Source organism: Squalius cephalus (genome assembly GCF_949319135.1).
Source record: "Squalius cephalus genome assembly, chromosome: 16".
Classification (NCBI taxonomy): Eukaryota; Metazoa; Chordata; class Actinopteri; order Cypriniformes; family Leuciscidae; genus Squalius; species Squalius cephalus.
Window position 1 is genome coordinate 35,437,341 of NC_137137.1, and position 15,160 is coordinate 35,452,500.

General features: G+C 37.4%; 1 long non-coding RNA gene across 1 annotated transcript in view; it reads right to left on the bottom strand.

Annotated features, from left to right (window-relative positions):
* Positions 1-2,280: 2,280 nt before the first annotated feature.
* The window catches only part of LOC307173320, a 349,409-nt gene continuing 336,529 nt past the window's right edge, over positions 2,281-15,160 (bottom strand). The window contains exons 2-3 of the long non-coding RNA XR_013823826.1: positions 3,120-3,330; positions 2,281-2,341 (exon numbers count right to left, since the gene is read on the bottom strand). This is a non-coding gene — a long non-coding RNA (uncharacterized lncRNA). The remainder of the gene's footprint in view (positions 2,342-3,119; positions 3,331-15,160) is intronic.

Consider the following 15,160-nt stretch of genomic DNA (forward strand, 5'->3'; position numbering starts at 1 on the left):
ACGATGCTTTCGGGAAACGCACCCCTGATCTCCTCTGGAAGCTGGTTCCAGCTGCGGCTGGCATAATAGCTAAAAGCGGACTCGCCATGCTTAGAGTGAACCCTTGGTATTTCTAGCTGATATGATCCTAGTGATCTGAGTGATCTGTTGGGTTTATATTCAGTGAGCATATCTGCAATGTATTGAGGTCCTAGGCCATTGAATGATTTATATACCAGTAATAATACTTTAAAATCAATCCTAAATTTAACTGCGAGCCAGTGTAAAGACCTGAGGACTGGTGTGATGTGTTCATATTTTCTGGTTCTGCTCAGAATCCTGGCAGCAGCGTTCTGTATGAGCTGCAACTGTCTTATGGTCTTTTTGGGAAGGCCAGTGAGGAGTCCATTACAATAATCCACCCTGCTGGTGATGAAAGCATGCACAAGTTTCTCTAAGTCTTGTCTGGAAACAAAGCATCTAATTCTTGCAATATTTTTCAGATGATAGTATGCTGATTTAGTTATTGCTTTGACATGACTACTGAAACTAAGGTCTGACTCTAGTGTCACACCAAGATTCCTGACTTGATGTTTAGTTGTTTGACCCCTAGAGTGAAGGTATGCGTTCACCTTGAGAACTTCATCTTTGTTTCCAAACGCAATGACTTCAGTTTTGTCTTTGTTTAACTGAAGAAAGTTTTGACACATCCAACTGTTGACTTCATCGATGCATTGGCACAGGGAGTCAATGGGGCTGTAATCGTTAGGCGATAGGGCTAAGTAGAGCTGTGTGTCGTCTGCATAGCTGTGGTAAGCAATTTGGTTCTTATTATTTGGCTCATTGGGAGCATATACAGGTTGAACAGGAGTGGCGCAAGAATTGAGCCTTGAGGGACTCCGCATGTCATGGATGTCCACTCAGACTTATGATCTCCTATACTCACATAATAACCTCTCCCATCTAAGTATGACCTGAACCATTTTAGGACTATCCCAGAAAGCCCCACCCAGTTTTCCAGCCTGTCAAGAAGTATGTTATGATCAACAGTGTCAAATGCAGCACTGAGGTCGAGTAGCACCAGCACTGATAATTTGCCTGAATCAGTATTTAAGCGAATATCGTTTATTATCTTTATGAGCGCTGTCTCTGTGCTGTGGTGTGGTCGGAAACCAGATTGAAAATTGTCAAAGTATCCATTCAAGCTCAAGAATTTGTTCAGCTGATTGAAGACAACTTTTTCAATGATCTTGCCTATGAAAGGAAGATTTGAGATCGGCCTATAGTTGCTTAATATGGTCTTATCCAGATTGCTCTTTTTCAGGAGGGGCTTGACAACTGCAGTTTTCAGGGAGTTTGGAAAACTCCCAGAGAGAAGTGAGGCATTTACCACTTCTAGAAGATCTGCTTCTAAACTGTTTAACACACTTTTGAAAAATGATGTGGGAAGTGTGTCAAGAGCGCATGTTGATGTTTTAAGGTGCTGTACAGTTTCTTCCAAAATTTTGCCATTCATTTCTTTGAAGTCAGACACAGCCCTTGTGGAAAAACCAGCTAGACCAGTTCAAGCTGGTCAAGCTGGTTGACCAGCTTGACCAGTTCAAGCTGTGTTTTGGAACATGGTAGCTGGTTAGACCACCCAATACCAGCTTATGCTGGTTAGACCACCTAATACCAGCTTATGCTGGTTAGACCACCCAATACCAGCTTATGCTGGTTAGACCACCCAATACCAGCTTATGCTGGTTAGACCACTTAATACCAGTTTATGCTGGTTAGACCACCCAATACCAGCTTATGCTGGTTAGACCACCCAATACCAGCTTATGCTGGTAGCGTTTTTTTGGGGATTTTCTTTTGCTGAGAATTGTAACCAGCTAGGGTTTGAAGCTGTTTTATGTTGCTGGTCACTGATTTAATTTAGCTGCTAGTTACAACACCTACCCTAGGCTTATGATAAAACCAAACCTATGCTTTAGGAATGGAGCACACAGACACAAATACATTCAAGAATTACATTTATTTATGTGAATTTCATTCCAACATCTTTATTAAATCAAACAACCTACTAAAAAGATGAAATAATAAATACAAAGATGTGGGGTTTTTTTTTTTTGTATGAATTTGTATGAAATTAGTAATTATTTGTAAGCTTAAATCAATAAAACATTTGATTGTAACTACTTAGGAGAAAAATAAATGTAGTTTATGAAGTGAAGCAAGCAATCTACTTATTTGGCTTTTTTGACTTTTTTGTTGATGTCTTGAATTTTTTCTGTCAAGTAGTGCCCAAGCTTCACTGTTCTGGCCTTCAGCTCTGCTTCCTCCAAATTTTTGCCCTCCAGCCACTTTTGAAAGCAACCTAGGAAAAAAATACAAATACAAGAGAAATCCTTTAAGCCTTGACTACCACAAATATCTATAGATGCTGTTCTTGAATAAGGCGAAATTTGACAGTATGAGCATTATTACTGTTGATCGTTAGAACAGGCGAAGCACTGCTACTTGGGTGCATGCGTGATATCTCTGTGCCCAAGTAGCAGTGCTTCGCCTGTGCTTCCCCCCAATATAGTCCCATGTCAATATCTGCCTAGGAAATCGCCTAGTCTTAATCTGCATCGCTATTTGTACTCGTTGTGAATACGCAGGTCACAAGAAGTAATTAGGTTTTTTTTTTTTTTTTTTTTGGTTCACTTTTATTCTCGACATGCTATCTGGCAACATAGGATTCCATTCACTATGCTAAACCTAAGCTAGCGGCAGCTCTGCCAGACTAAGTTAATGCATGCACTGAGACAAAAATGCTTTTGCCCACCTAAATAAATCTAGGGGAGACGGTGAATAAGCCCTATTTCAAAAAACGGTGGAATGTTCCTTTAAATGCTTTATAAGGCATAAATAGTCCTCACTTTAGATGAACTCACAAAAAAGTTAATATAGATATGCTTATAAATCAAGAATAAAGCATTTATAGCTGTATTTATAAACAGTGTATTAATGTTTATTAATGCTTTATAAATGATGAATTAATTGTTTACTAATGCTTAACTAATGATTAATAGCATGCAGTTATTATAAAGTGTTAACCCTTCATATGTCGAGCCCTGAACATAATTCTCTAAAGTTGACACATCACTTACTTTTCAGTGTTCTGACTTTGTGAGGTGTCAGAGGTGGCCTAGGATCTGATTTTGTGGTGGGGCAACTTTTTCCTTCCAGGCTTCGGTTGGCCAGTGTGCTTGTTCCCCAAATGCACACTGCCAGCTCTTTCACAAACAAGCTGTCCTTTACATTGAGCTGTATCTTCCTCCATTTTTCACGGTGTATAACTACACCTTCACCGATATTAACCTAGAAGAAATAAAATTTTAAAATTAAACATTTATCAAGAAACTTAACACTACTGCAGTCTCCATTCTTATAAATTTGTAATCAACATTTCTCTCTTGACTTTTTGCTGTTTTGTTAAGTAGAGGGCCATATCCATCTTGCATAAGAGAGACTGAGGTTGGCAATCACAATGGAAAGTTGTCTCAATCACAAACTGCGTTTTTGACTCAAAGTCTGAATTACACACGTTACAAATATGTTTGTTTGTATGTTGTTTCAAACAACTAGTTCAAAACTCATATTACAATATTTTATTTAAAACTTTAGTGTAATATTTGTATTGCTGTTGCAAGTGCACACAATTAAACCACACTTGTATTAATTCAGTCGAAAAACATCTACAATATACAGAGAAGGTAAATTTTACCCAAAAGTTTGAACTGGTTCCATTGTGACAGCTTACCACATATTGTGACAAAATGCCTCACATTTGTGTTCAATTAAATATAATCTTTTTTTTTTTCCTGGTACATAATGGTGGAAATGCTCGGTAGCTTTTTTTGTAGGCTTTGAGGTATGTACCTAATGCAAAAATGTAAACCAGCTTAAACCAACTAATATAAACACTGGAGTAAGTAACAAGCAGCCCCAGCCTCTCCTAAATATTCTATTTAATTAAAATCATACCTCATTGTTATCTGAAGTTTGTTCAGAGTTTTGATCAACAGCAGAATTGATCTCTGTGGGAGGGGGTGTGCAGTTTAGGGAGATGAAGTTTTCATAACAATTACAGTGGGACCAGATTAACCATGTGGGGATACAGGTAGTAATCCATCCATATGGCTAAACTGGCCCTATCATATAACATACATAACAATAATAGTAATGGTAATAATATGATTGATATAACAGGAAAAAAAAATCTGCAAAGATCACCAATACTTACCAATTGCTGTTTGAGGGTGTTTTAAAGGGGGGCTGCTCTCTGAGGCATTGAATGAAACAAAAATGCATCACAATATTCAATATATACACAAAAAATCTGCAAACTTATGAATAACAATCAGTGCAAGTTTTTAACCCAGCCGGCACCTTGATGTCAAAATTAGGTCAAGAAATAGGTCAAAAATGAAAGTCATATTGACCCCTCTGCTGATGTCATTTTGCCAAACAAAAAGGTGAAACGCATGGCCGTACCAGCTTCACTTAAAACTAATCAGATTTACTTTATATAAGTTCCATTTTTATGAAATCATTAAAATTTTGTATTTTAAAGTCACCATGATGGTGGTTAGCGTTTGCTTTAGTTGTGCTCTTGACCCTTCACTCTTTAATATAAAAGTTTTTTGGCTGCTATACTTGTTGTAGGCAAAATAGTCATGAGAAGATAAGGTCAGGTGATGTTGGCTGTTTATAGATGATGATGACAATACCATAATGTAAATGCCTGATTCCCTAATGTGTTCAGTGTCAAATGTTTTGATTATATAGAATTTGTGGTTTTTATGACGTATTACAATAGAATCTATTTAATTTTACAGCATTAGAGCAATTTTGTTTATCGAAGACTATAATGGATTTTAAAAACATTTAGTACATTAAGCATTTTCCTCTACATTATTACTTAGCCATCAAGAATCAGTGTATGACTCTTAACAATGGTGACAATCAATGAAACGCTTCATGCCACAGTGCATGCTGGGTACCACCAATCAAAACTCACCAAAATCTCCCAGAATGCATTGCAGCTTTAATAAATTATGCACCTGGAGTTGATCTGATTATCTGGATATTTTGTTCGATTGTCACCATTGTTGAGATTCATACGCTGTTTCTTGATGTCTGTGTGCGTCTAAGTAATGCCATAGATGACAGGGTTTTGTGCACTAAATAGTTTTTAAAAACCAAGTACATTATTAGATAAACAAAACTGCTAAACATGCTGTAGAATCAAATGACTTCTGTTATGAATAAAACAGTTTTGAACCCGCAAGTCATATATAATCAGAACATAAGACACTGAAAAAGAGCAGGGATTCAGGCATTTACATGATGATATCATCGTCATCAATAAATAGCCAACATCACCTGATCTCATTTTCTCATGGCTTTTTTAGCTACAACAACAGAGCTTTATACACACACAATTATAGCAGCCAGAGAAAATGTAATATTAAGAAGTCAAGAGCACAACTAAAGCAAACGCTAACCACCATCATGGTGACTTTAAAATGCAAAATATGATTTCATTAAACCGGAAATTAAATAAAGTAAATCTGGTTAGAGTAAGTGAAGCTGGTAATAAGTGTACGGCCATACGTTTCACCTTTTTGTTTGGCAAAATGACTTATTATCAAACTCTTGATAGAGGTCAAACTCTTGACATCAAATTGACATCAACACTTTGACGTCAATATGACTTTCATTTTTGACCTATTTCGTGACCTAATTTTGACATCAATTTGATGTCATATTGATGTTAAATTGACATCAAATGCCCACTGGGAAGAGCACTGGAATTAGAGAAGGCAATAAAATTAGATTTTATAAATGTAATAGTTTTTAAATAAGTTAACCAGGTTATTTGTAAATGAGGCCTGTATCTGTATTTCACAGACTTTTATCCAAAATGACTTTGACAAATTAGGAAAATACAAGCAATTTTCAAACATTATAGGCCTATGTGTAAAATCATCCTTAGTAGACACAAATGCATTCAAGTAAGTGCCTTGGTGTGGGGGTAATGTTTTTAAAAGCCAGTCCTACCAGTTGTCTTTGGAAGAGCTGTAGTGGCTGCGGTGGTGTTGCAACCTGAAAGATATAATGTACCCACAAATGCAAAAAAATGATCTCTCAACATACTGCAGAAAATAAAATTGGCCTTTTTCAGTTCATTGAGTAATTCCCTGTAATCTTTAAACAAAAAAATGCATCACAATATTCAATATACACAAAAAATCTGCAAACTTATGAATAACAAACAGTGCAAGTTTTTAAGAGCACTGGAATTAGAGAAGGCAATAAAATTAGATTTTAATTTTTAGATTTTATAAATGTAATAGTTTTAAAATAAGTTGACCATGTTATTTGTAAATGTAATCTTTATTATTATTATTGTTGTTTTTGTTGTTGTTATTATGGTGCACAAAATCTTACCAGTTGTCACTGGAAGGTCTGGGATGGAGGCTGGAGATGTGTTGCTTCCTGGAACATAAAGTCTCAAATATGTATGTGTAAAAAAAAAAAAATTTGATAATGCTACTAATAATAATATTAATTACCAGAAAGAATTTTGGCTACTAAACATGTTTGAAGCTCAGCATTTAATTTCCTCAGTTCCTTCCCTTCAGCAATAGCTTCTTGATATTTCCGAGTTAGAGATTTGTATCGGTTCTCAAGCTCATCAAATTTTGATTTTGGAATTAGTTCATCCTCACTCTCACTTGTTGTTATCTCATCATCTACAATATTTTTTCCTCTTTTAGGTGTAGAATGAGGAGGAAATAGTGGTTGCTTCCTTTTCAAGGCTTGTCTCTTTTTTAAAATGTCCATCAGAAATGTCTGCTTTCCTTCCTCAATGCTTGCCTTCTGGGCTGCCTGAAAATACAAATAACACAAGTAAGAGGTATTTAAATTATTCAATGAATTGAGTTCATCGTGCAGTCTTTTCATGTTACTTACAGCATTATCCTTAGCTTCCTTCCTTTCTGAAGTTTTGTTCTCTGGTGGACTTTTATCAAGCAGCTTTGGCACTCGAATCCTTTTCCCAGTTGCCAGCACATTTTCAATTTCCTCACAAGTTTCTGGAAAATGGGAATAGCTTTCTTCTTACTAAGTACTTGTTTATTTTCAGTCTAGAATTACACTAATGAAAACAACCATTTTTACTCTAGATTTAGTTTGATTCATAAATTAAAATGACCTTTTTTTCTTTTACTTTAATATCTAACTTACTGGAATGGTCACCTGGTATTATACCGGCAGAAAAAAAAAATTGAAAAAGCATTTAAATTAACTAATTTGATATCAAATCATATTGTTTAAACAATTAGGATCTTAAAAATGAATACATTAGGTTATTAAGATACAATGAGCTAGGTAACAACTAGCAGCTAACGTACAGGTTAACCTTATGTTATTAACCCTCTGGGGTCTGGGGTGTTTTTGGGGTCCTTGAGATGTTCTGACATGCCCTGACATTTGTGCTTTTTTCAGTTGCTTATAAACATATTAATGGCAAAAAAAAATTACACACTATTTAGCACAAACAGGACTACCATAATATGTGAGCAAAAAGAATGTACATGTCTGCATTTTTGAGAGAATAATGTTTATGCGTGGTTATTGAAAAAACTAAAAACTAAAGTTTCTGAAATAAGGCCACAAAACACATACTAAATATGTGGCAATAAGACTTTTGACTAATGGATTTCATCGCCTAGTGTTTTTTCTTCAAAATGATATGAAAATCATCCTGCCTAATCATCCACAAAAAAACGATACATTGATTTTAGTTTTGTGAAACACTTTTAGTTTGGAAAGCCAATATGCGGATGGGGTGTAAACGCTCCAACAGCATCATGCATATGTAGTAGTTCACACCTGGTGAGACTACATCCCTGCATACTTAATGAGCCATTCATTCAGGTGACGTGTCACCTATAGCTAACTTAAATATACAAGCTTCATAAAAATGATCATTCTAGGAGAAAATTTCAGATGGCATTTAGAGGCTTTTGCATCTGAACTCTTCATATATACACACACACATATATATATGCATGCACATACATACTTTATAATCTTTTCAAAACTAGTCAACGTCTTTCAAAACTAAAGTATACATTTTATCATACGTATTTCAAAGTAAAGGATTCATTAGTTAGTTGATGACTTTATTTTTGACAAAACACATACAGTATATATTCCTCATCTCAGTATAGCAATAGAGTTTGCTAAAAGCTGTTCATTCAATACAGTGCAGTATTTGAAAATCGATCATATTTTGTAAAATTACATTTATATTTGCATTTATGTCAAAACCTAGACACTTTTAAACATCAAAAGGACATTTATTAATATGTATTCGTGTCAAAATGACAAATAAACAGATTTTCCTATTCAATTTTGCATGGAAACGCTTCCAAGACGCTTGCGTGTCGCGTGAAAAATAGGCGTCGGTTCTATTTCTAGAATGCACGCGTTTTCCACGCGGCTCGTGCCGCGCCTGAGACGCGCGTCTCACGCAGGCAGTATGCAAACTCTAAACTGTTAACATGGATGGGAGCCGAAATAAAAACGGACACGCCACGCAGCTGAGACGCTTACGCCACGCATCCAGTGTTTCACCGGCCTTATCCAGCGGATGTGGGCGTTTCACAGGTTTGTATGGATCGCCTCACATTTGCGTTTGAATAGCGCGGTCTCCGTAGGCGGAGTCACATTAAAACTTAATTAGCTGAGATGAGAACGACTGACATCTCTCTCTTTACATACATATTATATAAACTGTGAATATTTGTTTTTTATAAAAATTACTTCATTTGAAAGAAGATAATTCAAGCTTCATGCCTGTGTGACTGTATGCCTGTTTGACTGAGTATTCGCTGAGTTACAGTTCATTTTCGGACGCGTTTCAGAATTGACTTCACTGACGGAGAGTAGGCAGAACTCGCATCATGTTTATTTTTCTTTATTTGGCGAAAAGCACAACACTTTGTTTTTATTATGAGCATACACAAAAAAAATACACACTAAACAGGATCGATTGATGTATAACACAAGCATATAAGATAAAAATTTATATATTTTTTTTATATTTTTTTTGCACTCATACGAAAAAAAACGAGCCTATCGCGCCGGCGCGATAGCCGACCTCAGGGGGTTAATAGCTGCGCTTTTCATTAAGTTATCTGGTTCACAAATGTCACAAAAACGTCCTCAGTTTTGTAAGCTGTTTATTAAGCATATTTATAGACATAGTACTGTAAATTGAAAGATTTAGGCCTAACGTTACCTTTCATCAACAGAATCTGTCCTTATGAAGCGTCCTTTCTGCAGGATCCAGTAAGTGTGAGACGAGAAATCCGTCGTATTTTTTGGGTCAAAGTGTTTAATGTCTTTAACATTAACAACGTCTTTAACTCCATCGTCTAAATAATGTACATATGCGAACATTTTGTATTAAAAACGCAGATATCTGAAGCCTTCTCCGTGTCTGATAGAAGCCGATTCGAAAAGTTACCGTTAAATACGTGACGTGCATATGCGCGCGACACTTTGTGGTTCGCGCCACTTTGTGGCTCGCGCAGTAGTTTCCCATGGATACGCGCAGTAGTTGCGCAGGGATACACACATTCAGGTTTTTTTTTCAAGTGAATTAAAGCTCCACCAATGTAAGTGACAAAAACAATCTGTTACTCTTATATTCCTCCCAAATTTTTCTAATTGTATTTAATTAACTTTTATTAATTCATATTTTTTGACAAATTTAGTTGACCGTTAGATGGCGCGCAGCTATTTCTGACAGATACTAGAGGTCCACAAGGCTATGATTCTCACTATTTACAGAGACTCATGGTGGTGAGTGAAAAGTCTACTAGCTGTTCTGTTTAATATTGTAGGATATCAAATAAATAAAAATAACAATTTGTTCAGCACAAATTTGGTAGGCCTATGTATGTCTCGTTGCAACCTTAACGTTACATTGTTTAACAGAGTTTAAGAACCAGACAACAACAGAGGGACTAAAATGAAGAGGTATAAGCAGTACCTGGAGCCAGATACTACTTATCTGTTGCCAAGGACAACAAGATTTAGATCAAACACTTATAGCTCCAACAATGACACACCTGGACCATCTAACAATGAGCACCCTGAACTAGAGGACAGAAATAGTGTAAATGGCACTGAAGTACATAATGAGGAAGAAAGTGAGACAAACGAAGCAAGCGACGGAGAAGCAATGGAATTGGAGGAAGGAAACTGTGTAGATGGTGACAGTGAAACGGCAAGTGATGGGGAAGTCACTGAAGCCGGTGAAAGTGATGAAGGCAGTGATGTTGAGGAACATGATGGAGAAGAAAGCCAGTCATTTGCACATGATACTGGTCCAAAATTTGATGAAAATCTAAATGTCCCAGTATGCAGATTTCTCTCAATTACAAAGGCTGAACTCCTCCTGCTGCTCATAACATTCACACTAAGGCACAATTTATCATTTGCTGCACTGCTTGACCTTTTGAAACTGATTAATTTTGTTTTCTCTAAAACAGTACTGCCAGCCAGTAAGCACATGCTTAGTAAGGTGTTCACACACTTCAGTCAGAGAACAGAACTTCATTTCCTTTGTACATTCATTCATTTAATCTAATTGAAAATATAAATAAGATGCTCTATAACAGCACCACAATATTACTGTAAAAAGTTAGCTTACACATATGATAATGTGTCACATGTGTTATGATATTTTTTTAAACAGTAAAACTTTACTAAACAGTAGCTAGGTGCAAAAACAATTATTTTAAATAATTATAGTATGTTAGCATTTTATTTCAACTACAGTATTTTATTGCATTTTACCTATGGTATTTAGCATTTAAAGGTGCATATATACTCTGTATTTTTTGTCTTAACTATGTATGAATTATATTTTTTAAATATCTGTTTACCTATTTAACTTAATATTTAAAATGGCATATTTACGCTGTATTGCTTTGCTTTGTATTCTTACCTAGTATGAATTATAATTATTTTTTACATTTGTTTCATTTTGTTTAATTTTTTTAATATCTGTTTACATATTTAACTTAGTATTAAAAATTGCATATTCACTAGGCATTTGATCTGTATTTATTTTCATCTTACTTGTGTATGAAGTATGATCATTTTTCATCATTCAACTGTTTCATTGTCTTTAATATAGCAATTTCACAAATTACTCAAAGCATATTTTAAATTAAATGTACGGTGGCGAGAGCTCAACGCGCTGCAACTGAAGAAAACACATGCAAATTAGAAAAACACCAGAAAATTAAGAAAACTTCTTCATCAGTTTGACAACACACTGCAAATACTCACATTTAGACGTATTACAGAAGAGCAAACACTAACTAAAAAATACTCCCAGATGTAACACGCACATCAAATAGACATCACAGAGATGTACGTGTGCTATCAGAAATGGTTCCACCAGCTCATCCAGGTCCCCACCAGGTTAGCCAAGCTGGTCCACCAGCTCATCCAGGTCCCCACCAGCTTAGCCAAACTGGTCCACCAGCTCATATGGTCCCCACCAGCTGGTCCAAGCTGGCCCACCTGCTCATCCAGGTCCCCACCAGCTTAGCCAAACTGGTCCACCAGCTCATATGGTCCCCACCAGCTGGTCCAAGCTGGCCCACCAGCTCATCCAGGTCCCCACCAGCTTAGCCAAACTGGTCCACCAGCTCATATGGTCCCTACCAGCTGGTCCACCAGCTCATCTAGGTCCACCCCAGCTGGTCCAAGCTGGCACACCAGCTCATCCAGGTCCCCACCAGCTTAGCCAAACTGGTCCACCAGCTCATATGGTCCCTACCAGCTGGTCCAAGCTGGTCCATCAGCTCATCTAGGTCCCCACCAGCTGGTCCAAGCTGGTCCACCAGCTCATCCAGGTCCCCACCAGCATGGACCAGCTAATGACCAGCTTGGACCAGCTAATGACCAGCATGGACCAGCTAATGACCAACATGGACCAGCTAATGACCAGCATGGACCAGCTAATGACCAGCTTGGACCAGCTAATGACCAGCTAATGACCAGCTTGGACCAGCTAATGACCAGCTTGGACCAGCTAATGACCAGCTTGGACCAGCTTGGACCAGCTACCAGCTTGAGCTGGTATTAGCTGGATTCTCCAGTAGGGAGTAACTACTTTCTCAGGTGGTTTGATCTGTCTGACCTCAGTGCAACTCAAGGATGTGCTGATCACCTTTCTGATATTATTGATTTTCTCAGAGGAGAAAGAAGCAAACTCACTACACTTGTTCTCTGAGAGCATTTCACTGGGAATCTGGCTTGGGGGGTTTGTCAGTCTCTCTACAGTAGCAAAAAGAGTGCGTGTGTTGTTTAAATTGCTGTTTATAATATTTGAGAAGAAAGTCTGTCTAGCTTTGCCTAGTTCCATATTGAAAGCATGAAGGCTGTCTTTGTAGATGTTATAATGGACTACAAGTTTAGTCTTCTGCCACATGCGCTCTGCTTTTCTGCATTGTCTTTTCATATTTTGCACTGCTGTTGAGTTTCTCCAAGGTGCTTTTTGTCTGCCACTCTTCTTCCTGACTTTAACAGGAGCAATATCATCAATTACACTTTTAACTTTTGAGTTAAAAGAATCAAGGAGAAAATCAACAGAGTCAGCAGATATGCTTGGTGTTAAAGGGCACCTATTATGCCCCTTTTTAGAAGATGTAATATTGGTCTTGGGTGTCCCCAGAATGCATTTGTGAAGTTTCAGCACAAAATACGCCACAGTTAATTTATTATAACCATTTGAAAATGTCATTTTTGGGGCCTGTTTTAAAAAGAGCTGTATTGTGTGTACCACTTTAAATGTAAATGAGCTGCATATCCCCGCCCTGCTGCTGGACCTAGATGATGAAGAGACTCCGGCACAGAATAAACACGAATGAGAATGGACTAAACGTATCGGAATGGTTATTTGATACATTTCTGTACTTACAAAGTTTTAATCGCGTCCCTTTTGCCATTATGGATGTGCAACACACACACACACACACACACACACACACGAACTGTGATAACGTTCGCGCAATTTTTTTAAACTACACACACACACACTACTGTGAAGTACAAATGAATTTTTTATTTATTTCTTAAGGGGAGGGAGATAGACGTTTATATAGCCTACTGTCTATGGAGATAGAGCAGACCTTAATTTATTTACATTTGTAAATGCTGCAAAAAATGCCTACGTGACATAAAACTGTCTGACGTTGTTTGTTGAGACATCCTATGACAACGACAATAAATAGCTTTAGACGCATTTGTTGTTGAACTTGCTGACATCGATTGAAATGACTATTTGCTCAAAAATCATAAAATACACTTACTTTTTCTGGAGGTGACGTTGGATCGCGAACTGTAGGCAACGATCCACACTCTAGGATTAACTTTGACCCTCGTTCACTTAACAGTCAGTCAGAAAATGAATCTCGTATTTAGGAAGTTTAAGTGGTGCCTTTTCTTCATAAATAAAATCCATCCGCTGCGTTTTCAGTGGCTCTGATGTCAGTGAAGACTAGTATGTCCATTCTTACATCCCACAACACACTTCTTAGGAGACATTACCGGCTGTCGTTGATGGAGGATGCAGATCACCGAGGGCGGGGTCTATGCCAAAACCAGATGTCAATCAAATCACGTCGGTGGGGCTTAGCTCATTTCTACGTCACAATGAGGAAAATCTAGAACAGGGTGTTCTGAGACAGTGCTTATGATTTACTGAGATAGTAAAAAAACTACTGGGTGGATTTTTATCATTCTAGGGTGGTTTTGCTCACACACTGCCAACACACATTTATGTTCAAACACCATGTAAAAGTGAATTTTGCATAATAGGTGCCCTTTAAGGATATAGCCTTCATAAATAGTAGTTCATAAATCTTATTATTTTATTTTTTTCATAGCTGAATATGTTTATAAATATACACACACCTTATGGGAAAATATAACCTATCTATCTAGAGACTGGGAATTTGAAAATGAAAATTATACTGCATTCATGCTTTTTCATCATGGGAGAAAAAAATGTAAAACATTTAAGAGTGTCATTATAGAGAATCCAAAAGCAAGCATGAAGAGCAAATTAGTTATTGGCTGCTAGCTTCCATATATAATTATTATGACCGCCGCTAGCATAGCTAGCGAAAGCGGTCATATAGGGATTGTCAAAGTTTTTTTTTTTTTTCGTCATCTACTGAATTTTTGGTCAACGATACCAGGGACACCGAAACACCGGGGAACATGAAATTTGGTGGGCATGTAGCCCCACTAGACTTTTACAGAAAAATTTCGTTTGGTCCCCGGGGGCCACTCCCCCCCCGCACTGGGCCCCCCCAAACCCAAAAAATGCAGTTTTTCCTAAATAACTACCTGAACCGTGGCACCGAGGATGAAGAAATTTTTATGGTATGTTGGTCTTAAGGGCCCACATAAACCTAGCCCATAATCACTCATTTGTGATTTGCGCCCCTTCCCATAAAAAATGAAAATGCAATATTATTCTGCTTTAATCGCCCCTATCTTCAGTTGAGATGTTCAGAACTGCACCATATTTCATGTGTATGATTAACTTGACATCCTCTGGGGGTATGCTAAGTTTCGTAGAATTTCATCCATGGGGGGGTATAAAATAAATTCATTTATGTGCACATTTAGTGACTGTACACTCATCGGCCTGTGGATGGTGGTGTTGAGCGAAGGGTTGCTGGTTTAGGATGATACTGTCACACACACACATGCAGGAATACAAACAAACGCAAGCATGCACACACACTGACATCCACACGCACAGACACACACCCATACACACACATACAAATCCACATGCACAGACACACACACACAAACACACACGCGCACACACATGTACGCACGCATACATACACGCACAGACACACACACACACACACACACACACACACACACAGACACACACTATGAATACATTTTATCAGCGTTATGGACATAACATGAAATACACACACTTTACAAGTGTCCTACAAACTCTGTGAATTATTAAACAAACTGCCGATGTAGCATGAAAAAGACTTGCTTGAACACAATAAGTGTG